The following is a 14,432-nucleotide window of genomic DNA, read 5'->3' on the forward strand; positions in this document are numbered from 1 at the left end:
GTGCTCATGTCCTCCAGTGACAATCGTCACGTGGGAGATATCAAGTGTGAATGTCAAGTTTATGTTATTTTGTTTGAAGGGGTGATCAGGCACCAGAGGGCACCTGAGAGCCATAGAAGATGTACATCACCATAATTAGAATAGCAATAAACAGCAAGGAGAAGAAAACAAAAGGAGGCTGTTAAAAGGCCTACGATAATCACTTTGAGCAGTAAGACCACCAGGAGCATAGCAGTGTGTTGCATGACAGACCTATCCAACCTCACAGAAATATCAGACCTAATCCCGCTGAGTGTAGTGTGAGGTGGCAGAGTAATTATAATTGTTGTTCTTTTATAACGCGCTTAATACCAGAAATTGGTTTCTAAGTGCGGGATCGGGATTCATACCTGCGCTGTTCTGTGTTGTCTTGCTTCCAAGACAAACGCATTGCCACTGAGCTATCCCCATGGAAGAATAGTGGCAGGACAGGAGGAGAGGGTCTGCTAGGAGGGTAAGTTTTATGTTAGGAGGTCTTGCACTGCATAACACTGCTATGTTCATGCTCTCAAGGCACTCAAATGGTTCTGAGGGAGGGTGAAGTGGTGTCAGGTGGTTACGGGAGAAGCGGGAAAAGAGAAAGGTGTTGCGCGGGACTATTGGTTAATGTAGTAACAGGAGCAACTGCCTATGTGTGGGCCAGTTTTCTTGGTTGACTCTTATATGGACACCAGAGGTGTTTTGTTTCAGGGTGTGTGATCTATGTGATCGCGTCAGTAAGTGTTTTGCCCAGTGGGTTTTAGCATTTGATTGTAAAGGCGAAGAGTTTGGACTATGGGCTGAGGGATTTTGTTTAGCCGTTTTGTGTCTGAGTTGTTCAGAATGTAATGAGAGAAGGTGGTACACAGTGAGGTTGTTGGTTCTTTTGGTTCCTTGCGCAGGAAAGAGGGATGCAACTAAGGGACTCAAGGAAAGTGTTCCACCTGTGCGGTGTAGCTATAAAGAGATGCCACAACAAGGAATTACCACTGGGAAGACACAGACAAATCCTTCTCACATCAATGTTAATACCGCCTTCCAACCAGCTGCTATCTGGCTCCAGAGGAAAGGGGCTAGGAATGATCTAAAGCGGTATGTCATATCTTAACAGGGAGCCATGTAGTCTACATGTGACCACAATCTACAATCCACTTAAATGGTAAAGGAAAGGGTTACAGACTATGGTGTAATGCGTGGTGGGAGAGGATATGGGTTCACGAGAGAAGACAGTGTTTACGTAATGAAATGGGGGTAAAACAATGGGAAGTTAAATCTAAGTGAAGGAAGATTTAGATAGCCTGTCAGGTACTTTCAGTGAGCAGAGAGTGTACATTGCAGCTTGAGAGTATTGCTTGTGGGCTGCAGGGCTCAGTGTTGTTGATCTCCAAGATTTACTTCTTGAAAGCAGTGTTTTCCACACAGAACTTCCCTTTGATTTATATGAACTGCAAGCCTCCAGAGAGCAAGGGGTTGTCTGCCACAGTATTTAGTTGGTTGGGTTGTGAGGAATGTCTTTGTATTATTCCTGCCAGCTTGAACATGCACCCGGTATGTAGTGGTAGTCAGTATAGAGAGATAAGGACATGGGTAATGTGGCGGAAAGACAAGTGCACAAGATCATCCGGGTGCAGTGTGTTGTACTGTGTTTAGTGCACTGGATGCATTTTTGGAGACCATCTACAAGAGGGTTTTCCGTAGTCAAGTCTGAAGAGAACCACCTCTTGGATGAACTTAATATTTCTGAGGAGTTCCAGCTGCAAATATGTAGCTTTCCCCAGGTTTTTCACATGAGTAGCTTGGAATCAAGAATGAAACCTGTGACATCTGTAGGGAGCTGTGCATCACGATTTAGTAGAGGCAGGATGGCTTTTTTGGAGGTGAATTGTGTTGGCCTTAGGTTTCAAGTGGGAAGAACCACATTTGCTGTGCTTCCTTTAGAGTTGGGTGATTGATGATGCCTCAGATGTTGGCAAAGAGGGAATGCAATTAGGAGCAGTATCGTGGGGAGCGGCTAGAGCAAGAGGAAATGCTGGATCGCTGCGCTGATCTGGTGGTTTCTTTAGAAGTTTTTCCTGCTGCCTGATTGATGGTTCCCAAAGGGCGATGCTCTGTAATGCCCTGTGTTGTGAATATGTTCTGTGGGTGGGTTTTTGGGAACCCTGTCGGTCCTGGTGCTGGATTTGTAGAGGTGATACTCATAAGGCTTGTGCGTGGAGCACATGAAAATGATGATCCATACCACAGATCTGGTGTACAGCGTTTTTTTATTATTAGTATGGATATGCCATTTTTCCATAAGCAAAGCCAACACGTGTTTTGACCCCAAAAGGTCTTTGTCAAGGCGTGGTCAGTATGTGGGTTGGATGATCCTGTATAAGGGAGCTGGAGGGCAGCTTTTAGGCCAGCAAGGCCTCTGGATGTCAGATGACCGGTCACAGTGATCTCTCGATGAGATTGTTCGTAAGTAGAAGCATCATCATTTTACACCGTTTTTGGGGTTATTAGGTTCCGGCCTACATCCATATGCACTTACAGGAACTTTTCCACACTGAATGGCAGAGGGCATAAGTCCCACAGATGGTAACCACTGGTAATAAAGCATTATTCAGATTGCAGTGAATTATCTTCCTCTGTATTAGTTTTGTGTTTCAGTAGGGTGCGACACATCCATGCTTATACTGCTATTAGGTGGTTGTCAAGGCCGTGAGATGGGTCCTAGTGAGATTTACTGCTACATAGAAGTATTTGGGTGCAATATATGTAGTTGCAGAAGTGGAGATCAAAGCAATGAATGAGTTAGGGTTGGAGGCTGTTTAAAAGATGAGGGAAGAAGAGGCTATATCCTTGTGGGCCTCAATAATGGATGTTATGGGAGCGTGATTGGTTTAAGGGGAATTATACTACTAGGGACATATGTGAGGAAAGAGGGGGATCCATGCGATTGCAAGGCAATTCATCGAAAGGTGTTGTAGATAGTCTGATCTTGCAGATATTGGCTGTTTTGAATTCTTCTGAGAGGTTCAATAATGTTAAGAGCTCCAGCTACTCTGCAGTCATTCCCTTTCTTCCTACCATAAAGAGATTTGAAAAAGTTGTGTCTTCTGGGTCACCAACCAACCAGATCCTGTTTTAATTAGTTGATTTTGGTGAACGGCTGAAGATGGCCATAATCAATTACTCCAGCAGTCTTTAGACTTGCAGTCAGCAGTCTTGGTGAGTTTCAGATGGGTCTCTAATGTTTGGCGTCTTAGACCTAGGGTGGGTTTCTTCATGTAGAGGGTGCTATGTGCCATTTTGAAATGCTCTGCAACTACGGGAATAGTTTAGAAAAGAGCAGAGAGTATTTGCTGGATTGATGATTCAGGGGGTATGTGTCATGATTCCTATTCCTGAGCCCCTCAGTAGCAACAGCCCCCTGGCAGCAGTCAGGTTACAGCCCCCCAACAGTGACTCCAAAGGTCCAAAAAAACCATCAACAGGAGACATGGAGACAGTCCTGGCACCTTTGGCGCCAGGCTAATTATTAAGTATAAGGCAAGCCCATTTTGGGCCTTAATCCAACATGGAGGCCCTTCCTGTAGCTCAGTTCCATGAACTGAAGCATGCCGGCTAGTATTTTGGGTGTGGTTGAATCTTCAGGTGTGGCTGGCTATATAATCCATGCCCGAACTGGGATTCACGCATTGCATTATTCTGCACTCCTGCAGCGTAACGCTCACTGTGTCCAACTCCAGCTCATCTGCTTCTCCCGGTGGCTTGAATCTGCAGCATCACTCCTGGATTCCACCGGCAACCTGCAAGAACAAGAACAGCATTATCAAGAACACTTACCTGGGTGTTGCGGCTCAAACATCCATCTGCACATCAATCCGCACTCGGTGGTTGACCCGTCTCCGGAGCGCTCCGCAACCTGAAGAACAAGAACAGCATTAGCGGGGGACAATTACCTGTGAGTAACAGCCTCTTCATTCATCCGCGCTTGGTGGCTTCGCCATCTCCGGAGTGCTCTGCAACATGCAAGGTAAAGAACAACATTATCAGCAGGTTTTAACATTGCGCTACGCCAAGCTGCAACGGCGACAGAAAGACACGCAAAAACACCATTAACCACTTAACTGCATACCGAGTCATCGAATGACCTGCATTCCGGATCGTCAGCGCACTGTCTCCTGCGTGAAGGAGAGAAAGGAATACAGGTTAGCAAACTGGCGTACGTTGTGCAGCGCCTAAGCTACTTACCTCAGGCTTAACCATCCGGCGCTGCGGCTCCACAATAGCAACAATCCCTGTGAAAGACAGAAAGAGACATTAAGAGCCAAGAAGGGAAAAGAACACCGAAAAGCACAGGGAACAAAAAGAAGAGAGGAGAGAAAACAAAGACTAAAGACACTCACCTGAGCACATTAAACAAGTCGGTGTCACAGCCGGACTGGACCCGACGCAAGGGCAGAGGACCAGTGAAGTAACTAGGCCTTCAGAATGCCCACAACTACACGTGCCCCTGCACTGAGACTTAGGACGGAGAGCTTCACGCACAAGAAAATAGCCACAGCAATGTTTAGATGGTGATCCTATGCCAGTTTGGTGATGTGAGGGGACAGAAATGAAAGCCAGACCCACAGTTGTCATGTTTTTGGATGAAGACTTATTTAAATGAAAATGGGTTGGGAATATGCCACTCTGACCCTATTCTAAAGAGGAGTTGCCCAACCTAAAAACCAAAACCAAGGATCTTTCTGTGTCAGGATGTGAGAAACTAAAAAGCCGTCCTTGTGTCCAAACGTCCTAGCCTGACACAAGTGAGAGTGGAATGGTCTTCAACCTGAAATTGCAAAAAGCATTCAAAAATGAAAATTAGAATAGCTCCAACAAAAATGTTCTCCAAGGTGAAAAGACCTTGGATCCAGAGGGTGGTTTCATTCCCCTGGATTCCTAAATAGGATGGCAATCTCTCTTTACTAACAGTTCCTTTGATTCTCTCCTTGATTTACAATACTCCTGTTAAGCAATAGGTTCTGTAACAGTCTTTCTTTAACACAGGTTTCTTCTTTGTCTAACAAACACTGTCCTCCGTTAACATTTCTTGTAGCTTTGCAAATCGACTGGTATACTTACCTACCAGGACTCTTTATGCACTTTCAACTGCCTGCAATGAATTCTCTTGTGTAGTTTTAGCTGCCTGGTATACTCCCCTGCCAGGATTTCTCTTGTGTTTCAATTGCACGTTATGGTTGCCTTGCCAAGACTTATCTGTTTTCAAATGCCCGGTATTCTTCTCTTGCCAGGACGCATTATATGTTTTACAGTTCCGCTGTATTACCAAAATTGTATATACCGTTCTTGGCTCGGTATATCTGTTTGCTTTAATGTTCATTCAAACTTTGCCCCACACTTGTATCGCATGCATTAGTATTGTGATGTATTTTTGGTGCTGCACTTTGCCTTTTCTGCTTTCAAACACTCTTCTTATAGTTTCTGTATTAGCAATCTCATAGCATTCAAATGATCAACGACGCGGTTGCCGGAATGCCCCAGGATACCCACTTGCTTTGGGCTGGCTTGCAGGTTCTCTGCTACGTCTGTGGTCTTGTTAGCACTTCGGCAGCGTGGTCTTGCCGCTCGCTTGCCACTCTGGATTGTGAAGACGTCCTTCCAGCTTCCTTCATGGCTCTGCTGTCACACACCTGCTTCCCTTCAGGTCCCATTAAGGAGAACGCTGCCCCGCAGGCCCAGGAACTCTCTCCCGGTGGCTCCATGGCAAGTCTTGCTCACGCACTGCATCTCCTTCTGCCTCGGCGCGCTCCACTGCTCCACCACGCCGGTTTGTGTCTCCAGCATACGCAAGCCTTAGCAAAAGGTCTCACATCTTCTCCTACACCGCCCCATACCATAGTGTGGTTGTCCTCTTTAAATGTCCTGCACACAGGTGGTTTCATAGAACAACTAGTCTGCACCTTATTTATTTATTGGTCACTTATAAGGTGCTTATACAATTAGCAAAACTGTTTCACAGCGCCCACAGGGCAAACAGGGTGAGGACAGGGGAAGACAATGAATTAAAGCAAGGATAAATAATTGCAATAATAGTACAAACCGATAATGAGAATAAGGGACAGGGAGAGTAACCTACTTGGCCTTGTGAGTGTTCAGTACGTGTAAGTGCAGAGGGAGGAGGGGTGAGGGATAAGGTGCTTTAATGCTCATGGAGAAGTGCTCAGGGTAAGTGCTAAGAGGAGAAGAACGTAAGTGCAACCACCGATGAGGGGGTGAGCCAAGTAAGTGCAGTAGAAAGACAGCGGCGGGGATGAGAGATGTGGGGCATCAGAGCCACGAGAATACATAAGGGCTCTGCATATCAGTCACGCTGCTGTAAGATTAGCAGGGAAGAGACGAGGAGAAGGACGAGGTAAAGAGAAAGGTCTTGAGGCTTTTTCAGAACTTAAGGAGGTCTTGCTTAAGATGCAGAGGGAGACTGTTCCACCGAAGAGAGCCAGCCGAGGAAAGTAATCGCCCACAAGCTCTCCGTTTAGCACAGCGCTTAACATGCAGGGAGTTGGTGCCGGAGGAACAGAGGAGTCTAGAAGGATCGTCCTTGAGCTTCAGGCTCCTGCTATTCTGCACCAACTCCTTCATCCTCCTCGTCTCAGTCCATGGTTGTCATTGGACATACACAATTTGGAAATTCTTTCTCAAGGGTTTTACATGACAGAACAGTCTATCATGAAGATGTACCAGAAGCAAAAAGGGTTTTGTTAGAGCTTTTATTCTTTAGGCCATAGGTGGGAGTTTGACCTAAGGAATATTGGGAAGAGGTTTCTTTATTTCCTTTACAAGGGGGAACAAACACACAACAATAGCCCATTAAGGTCTTGGGTAGTAGAGGGTCTTTCTCATGGGTTACTGTAGGTCGTCCAATTAAGTCACAACATTTCCCTGGTAGTTGTCTCCTCCCATGTGATCCTTTCTCATATATCCGCCCCCAGGGTCAGAATCAGGTAGCGGCTGCCGTCCACAGGAGGTCAACACTGGGGAATCCGTGATGACTCCATTGGAGCAATTCAGCCTTTTCTTGGTGGATAGAGATAGTTATGGAGAATCATCTTGTTGAGGAGTTGGATGCATTAAACGGCAGAGAGGCTTGGCAATCCACTTGTTTCCAATTGAGTCTCTAGAACATCTGCAAGTTTAACGTGATGGATTTCCTGGGAGTTATAGTTGGGTGTAGATATTACTTCTTGGCTAAACAAAGGAGATGGGATCCATTGAGTGAAACCAGGGTGGTGAAGTAGTCTGCCTATGCCAAGGGTGTATGTGATGACACAATTATAAGCCCTCTAATGACAGAAATGCCTTCTAGTATATGTCTGGCCAAGTACCTGGTACAAGTTGTTCTAAATTAACGGTTCCTAAGTTGACTATGGCTGCACAGGAAGAACATCTGTTTATGTGTTTTAGATGTGGAATTCTTCCAAGATGCTGAAATGTGGACCGTAGAGGGTTATGTTAGAGGCTGCATCACAAAAGCCATCTATAAAGCAGGGGTTTTAGCCTGGTGGCCTTCAGATAAACACAAAGAAGTGTGTAGGGGCTGAAAGGCTGTTACAGTTAAAGAGCATGAATTCACAGTATGGGCACAAATAATTTAATTCAATTTTCTTGGCATGAAGGTACTCCTTGTGGACTGTTAGGACTGATTTTATATACTCTGGCCTGGGGCACAGATGCATAGAAGGCCAACTATATTGTGACGGGGACAACCCTGGGAGCTGCAGCCAAACCAGTTCAAGGTAGCAGTGACAAGAGGTCTAGGCTAAGTCTCAAGAGGTGGTGAGCTTGTAAAGGTTCCACAATGAATACACACAATGGGAGTCACAAATTACACTTATACAGTATGTATAAAAATACAGTTATTTATTTATGGCCAACAACCCTATGAAAAATGACTAACAGGTAGAAGTATCACACAAAACTAATAATAGAATACATCTATACAGTCACTAGAGTAGGGCATAAAACAGATGAGCAAACCCCTGTAAAGGAAAGTGTAGATTAGTTAATGCACTACAGTTCAACAGAGAATTAGCCCTAACTTCAAAAGTCCTTCCCCAAGTTGTCTGGGGCCTTATGGTCAAAAGTTCAGGAAAAGTTGGGACACAGTTTGCAACGCTGGAAAAAATAAAAAGGTAGGGTCTCTGGGGTCCAGCAAACAATTCTGGTGGTTTGAGGACAAGTTATTCTAACTAACAAGTGTCCCCAACTTTCAGAAGCCTTGCGCGAGCAAGCAATATCAAAGCCAAAGTAGGGAGTTTAAAGGGAGTTTAGGGGCAGGTAAGAACCACTGTAACTCACTCCCCGTACTACGATTCTTCACAGGAATTGGCAGGTCACTGGAAGAAGGTCCGGGGTCACTTTTCCCACCGTCAGCCTCATTCCTTGATACGTAGTGGTTGCAGGTTCGAGCAGATCACTGGTCGTTGCCTTTGGCAGGTGCAAGGACTCTGTGGCAGAAAGCAGACAAACAATCCAGGACCCCTCTCAGGACTTGGCTCGACTCAGGTAAGCCGTTTCAGATGTCGGTTAACGCAGCACGGCGACACAAAGGGACTCACTTGTTGTGGTTGGACTGTCCCTCCTATATCAGATCTCCTTGATGCTAGGACTATGGAATTTGGCTGAGGTAAGTCTTATAAGACAAGCTGAGGATCCCCCAAATTCCAGGCTTCAATGCGGAACGGCAACATCGGCAGCATGGTAGCCCAAACACAGAGCTGGTCAGCCACAGGGCAGTGGCGGGGCACTTCCGAAGGCTCTTCTACGCAGGTTACCCGCCAGACGTCAGGAATGGATGTCTCCTCCACTCCATGGGTCTAAGCTCCCTCGCAGGACTGCTGAAGATCTACAGCAAGACGGGGCTCTTCCAGGACAGCAGCAGAAGTTGGTCACCAGGCCACCTTCAGATGGGTCTCCGGTCTCCTCACGAGTCTCACAGCTGGAAAGGAGTCTTGGCTCCTTCAGGTTACTCCAGGATCGCTCCCGAGTGGGTGCAGGGGTCCTCTTCTTACCTCAAAATCCAGGTAAGAGCAGAACCTCACACTAGCCAATAGCAGAACTAGCCCCAAACACACCCCAGCAGTGGTCCAATCAGGACCACTGGTGGGAACACTCATGCATAACACTCATACACTGAAACTGGTTTATGGATTAGGACCAGACAGTCCCAGCCCACATACTGGCAGCAAACACACATCACCTTCCAGTAGCCCGCCAAATAATTCAGCTTTCCTGGGCAATGGAAGTCCATATAAGCATTTTCCTGGCCTCTAAGGTCAGAAAGAAGGCTAAAAAACAAGATGGCCAAAGGACAAGCAAAAAACCTCATGGCATGGCCATGTTTGGCGACTAGCCACACTTAGTAGCCAAACGCCGTAAATGCAGTAAGGCTAAAACGAAAAGCACCAACAAAAAAAAAAGAAAATGGTACGAATTCACTACTGCCACCAGCTTGTCCATTTAGTACACCTAGAGTAACCAAAAATCTTCCGAGTGTTAGTCTAGGGCAAAAATAAAAGTTTACCCCATTGTAGTGCATTGTTAGATGCATTGTACAATGATCCAAAATTACCGCAAGTGATAACTAGTTACTAAAAGTAGTAACCAAGTAACAAAACTAAGGAAAACAATGTTTGGCAGTACCAACAGCCCGAAGGACTTGTCAGTTTCCCCATAACAAATGGGAAATGACAGTGTAGTGAAGCTTGCGGTTTTCCTAGACTGTAAAAAGGACAAGTCGGGATCAAAAATAAAAACAAAAAGTTTGGGGGTCCATAAAAATTGAAGGATAGGCGCAGTAAAGAAAAATATTTCCGAACATGGACTAGAACAATACCTCCTGTTATTTGGGTGAGGGCATTTCTTTAAAGCTACTTTGCAAGGTAGCAATGGTTTTTCAGCAGACTGTCGTGTATGTTTTTGTCAGCCAGGTTTCTAATATTAATAGTAGGTGCAGGATATTTGACAGCAACAGGTTGTGCATCTCAGTTCTAGGTTTGGTGATTAATTATGTGTTTAATATTGAGCGTATAATTCTTCATGATAAAGGCCAGTCATAGTAGCATGAGCGCACTGTTGCAGGCATTCATGTTGGCTAGATGTTGCAAGTGTTTGGTGCGATTTGCATTGAGAAGTAGTGTGTCTGGATGTAGGTAAAGGGATGGGATTGGATAGTGAGGTGTGCACTAAGGTTTGTAAAAGTGGATGGGATATGCATCACATGATGAGGAGATATATGGGAGAGGCTTATAATTGACTGTGTGCAGTGAGTGTAGTGGCGATTGTCCTAAAGATGAAGCTTGCTGTGCATCACTTTTCATTGGCATGGATGACATCAGCTAGTGCATTCGAATAGTAGGTAGAATGGCCTTGTGATTATGTGTAAGGTCTGGCCATGTGTCTGCTAGTGAGTAGGGATTCTAATATGTTGTGGCTGGGGTGTTTCCGAAAGGAAGAGGGGATGTGTCGATGGGCAAAGCATGGATCAGCTCTTTGTTAGAAGTCCTATGTGGACTAGTGTTAGAGCATTCAGTTTACTAGGCAAGCTGGGTGTGTTCCAATAGGCGGGTGTTGGGCAGGTGAGTTAGCCATGTAGATTGGTGATGATGCCATATTAAGGTAATCCATTGTTTGGTTTGTTCATTTGTAGTGGTCATTTTTAGAAGAAGGGGGCATGCATTCCTTATGGACAGTGTTGTCTAGTAGGGTAGGGTAAGTTTGTGGGATATTGTGTTATGTGAATGGGTTGTGGTGCACATGGTGGATGGGTGAATGTGTGCCTTGGGAGATGATGAAGCTGCTGGTGGTTGCCATGTTGAAATAGGTATAAAGTGTAGTGGTATTGTGGCCCTATTGTGGGCCTTGAGGAATGGTCCTTCGGTGGTAGGATACCAGCTTTATGATATGCGCGAGGTGAATGTGTAGAGGGCCACAAGGACAAGGTGGTTGTAATCTATAGTGGTGAATTAAGATTGTGGGCTGTGCATGCCTCCCTGGACTTTGAAGCGGTACATGACTTTCACACCCAAACCCCAACCAGAACAAGCCAATGTTCTGGATGGTGTGTGAAAGGCATGTTGAATTCAGGAGTGTTTTGGATCATTGTCTGTGCTAGGGTGTTTCCCAGGATTTGAATTTGCTTTGTACATAGAGGGGGGTGTCCCTGTGGGTAAGGAATGTTTTAATTGCTTATATGGAGTTTGCAAAGGGGTGGAGTGAAATGATTGCAAAACGACAAGGATGGTGTGCAATGTGCTCTGTTTGGGACATAATGGGGGTGGTTTAATTGGATGGAGGTGCATGTTTGTGTGGCTGTCTCATTGAAATGGATTTGTATCATGACATCCTGAGCAATCTGTATTCCTCCACGGCTCACAATGGGGAAACCTCAAACTCCAATCATTAATAATTATGCGGGGTATGCAGGTGCTCACCAGAGTGAACGGTGTGCTGCATGAGCAGGCAGAGAGGATGGGATGTGTTCCAGGTGGTGCGTCTGTGGAATGTGGTATTTTGGACAATGGGGAATGCATGCATTATTTGACAGCGATTGAATTGGAAGTCTATCTTGTTGTATGTATTTTGTCTGCATGCAGATGACCTTTAAAAGGTGTTTGTGATGGCTGAGTGGTGTGGTCCAGTGTGTGGGCCCAGGGCTTTAATAAGTGGGAGAATCCAGGCAAATGAACGGCACAAGGGGCGTACAGGCGTCCAGCACATAATAGCAGGATGTCCTGGACAAGTAGCTGGCTCTGACTGTATTACAGAATAGTAGGGCAACTTTGCAATACGAAAAGATCATAGATGGAAAGACTGAATGAATTATAACCACTGTCAGCTACTTTGAGAAAATCTCTTTTTTCATCCATTACTCTTCAGTGTTGAAAAGGTAGCCTAAATGGAACAATCAAGATCTCTTATCTGTCTACAGCAGCAACATATTCCCCTGGGGGTGAATGTGCACTCTAAACATTCCCTTTATGCCCAGATTTGGATCCTGAACTTGCTGTGCTTAGATCCCCATGCTGCTGGTGATGATATATGATATGGCATTTATAACACGCCTGTACACAAGTGTTTCAAGGCGCGACGTGGCAAAGGGAGGGGAACAGAGGGAAGACAGAGACAACGATCTTACTAAGCCAAGTGACATTTGAGATCGTGCAGGGGAGGGGGCGAGGGAGAGGGTTAATGCAGTACATAGGATAAACAGTAAATAAATAAAAACAATAAATAAGAACAATAAGAAGTGTGGCCAGTTGGTGGCAAGGGCAAGTGCAGACGTCAGGTGTCAAGTGCTGGTAGGGGGCTGTAGGGATACAGAAACACCCCAGAGTGCAAGGGTTGCCAGGGGGCAGAGCAGGTGTGCAACTGGCGGGGAGGGGACCTGGGCCCGAGAACAGAGGGTAGCCAGGTGACCAGTGAAGTTTCAGCCAGGAGTTCAGCAGGGGAGAGGAGGAGAGAAAGCAGAAGCAAAGAGGAAGGTCTTGAGGTGCTTCCGGAACCAGAGATTGTTCTCTATTTTCAGAGGGGCAGGGAGGCTGTTCCAGAGGGAGGCCCCAGCCGAGTAAAGAGATCTACCACCAACTTGTTGCTTGGAGAAGCTACTGACCCTGAGGGAGTTGGAGGCAGATGAGCGAAGAGCTCGAGAAGGAAGATATTTAGGAAGAGAGTGGAAGGTATTGAGGCCCCAGGCCCCAGAAGGCCTTGTGGACAATGCAGTGTTTTGAACGTAATCCTCGCAGCCACTGGGAGCCACTGCAGAGATTTCAGGCCTGGAGAGATTTGATCCCTGGGCTTGAGGCCAAGGACAAGTCTTGCAGTCCTGTTTTGGATGTGTTGCAGAGGGCGGAGATTAGAGGCAGGTAGATTTAGAAAGAGGCTGTTGCAATAGTCCAGCCTAGAGAGAACCAGAGCTCGGGAGACAGTGAGCTTCTGGGGAAAGGAGAGGAAAGGAAGAATACCTCTGAGGTGGTGCAGCTGGTAGTGTGACTTCTTAGAGACATCAGAGATGTGAGGTGAGAAGGAGAGCAAGGAGTCGAAGATGACCAAGAGGTTTTTAGCCTCACAGGTGGGAGCAGGAAGAGGGCTATGAGAGGCCGGGCCAGAGAGTTACAAGAAAGGAGGGAGCGGGTGTGCCGATGAGGAGTATCTTGGTCTTACTGGGCAGAGATCATTGGTGGCACACCACTCCTGGATAGCAGACAGACAGAGATGAGAGGAGGAGAAGAGGTGGCTTAAGGAAGCCTGCAAATGAGCCGATTGTCATCTGCATAGCACTGAAAGCAGGGGCAGAGAGCGGCAATGCGGTGGGCAAGAAGTGCCAGGTATTGGTTGAACAGCCAGGGAAAGTGGTTAGACCCCTGGGGAACACCACAGGTAGAGATAGAGCTAGAGGAGAGAAAGGACCCAAGTTGGACCTGGGAAGGTCGGTCGGAGAGGAAAGAAGTCAGCCAAGCCAGGGCCTGATCGGTGATACCTAGGTTATCACAGAGAAGGTTGAGCAGGATGGCATGGTTGTCCGTGTCAAAGGCAGAAGAGAGATTAAGTAAGATTAGGACACAGGGGGTGTTGGAATGTTGGAGAGCAGGTCTTCACAAATGTTCAGGAGAGCAGTTTCTGTGCTTCTGGCAGCTCTGAAGCAAGACTGATGGTCATAAAGACTAACAACAAATTCAGTGTGAAGGCTAAACTGGGAGATGGCCAGCTTTTCCAGGAGTTTGGCCAGGAAAGGAGTGATGGAGATTGGGCGATAGTTAGCCGGGTAGGACGGGTCGGCAGAGGGTTTCTTAAGAAGAGGGTGCACAAGGGAGTGCTTTGGGGCAAGGGCTGGGGGAAGGGAACCCTCCAGAGGCAAAGGAGTGGTTGCAGAAGTTGGCTAGAGTAGGAGCCACGGTGTCAATGTGGTCCTTGATGGTTTTGGAGGAACAGGGGTGAACCTCTTGACGAGACTTTCATAGATCGGACTTGTCTAGAAACATCGTCAGGGGAGAACAGGGGCAAGGCAGAGAAGGAGGGAGGAGAAGTGGCCGAAGAAGGGCCAGAGGAAGAGCAGGAGGTAGAGGGAGGAGGGGGAGAGGAAGATAGAGGACAGGATGTCCCGAGTTTTAGAGATGAAATGAGAAGCCAGAGTTGTGAAGAGGGACTGGGAGGGGATAGGAGAGGTAGAGAATGCAGCAGGATTGGCAAGTTCCTAAGAGTTCGGCTGAGTTGTTAGTTGCCGCAGAGACGCAGGCTTGGATGTGAGCTCTCCTCTTGGTGCGGACAGAGGCGGTATTGCCTTTGGAGCAGGCGGCAGGCCCGTTTGTCAGAGGATGTACCAGAAGCATGCCATTTCCTCTCAGCCGCCCTGCATTTGCATTTGA

General features: G+C 46.7%; 1 protein-coding gene across 2 annotated transcripts in view; it reads right to left on the bottom strand.

Moving 5' to 3' along the window:
• Positions 1 to 14,432, bottom strand: part of LOC138577950 (tetraspanin-3-like) — a 437,846-nt gene that overhangs the window by 64,466 nt on the left and 358,948 nt on the right. The window lies entirely within an intron of this gene.

The sequence above is a fragment of the Ambystoma mexicanum genome, chromosome 1p (assembly GCF_040938575.1).
Source record: "Ambystoma mexicanum isolate Mex_15411 chromosome 1p, UKY_AmexF1_1, whole genome shotgun sequence".
Taxonomy (NCBI): Eukaryota; Metazoa; Chordata; class Amphibia; order Caudata; family Ambystomatidae; genus Ambystoma; species Ambystoma mexicanum.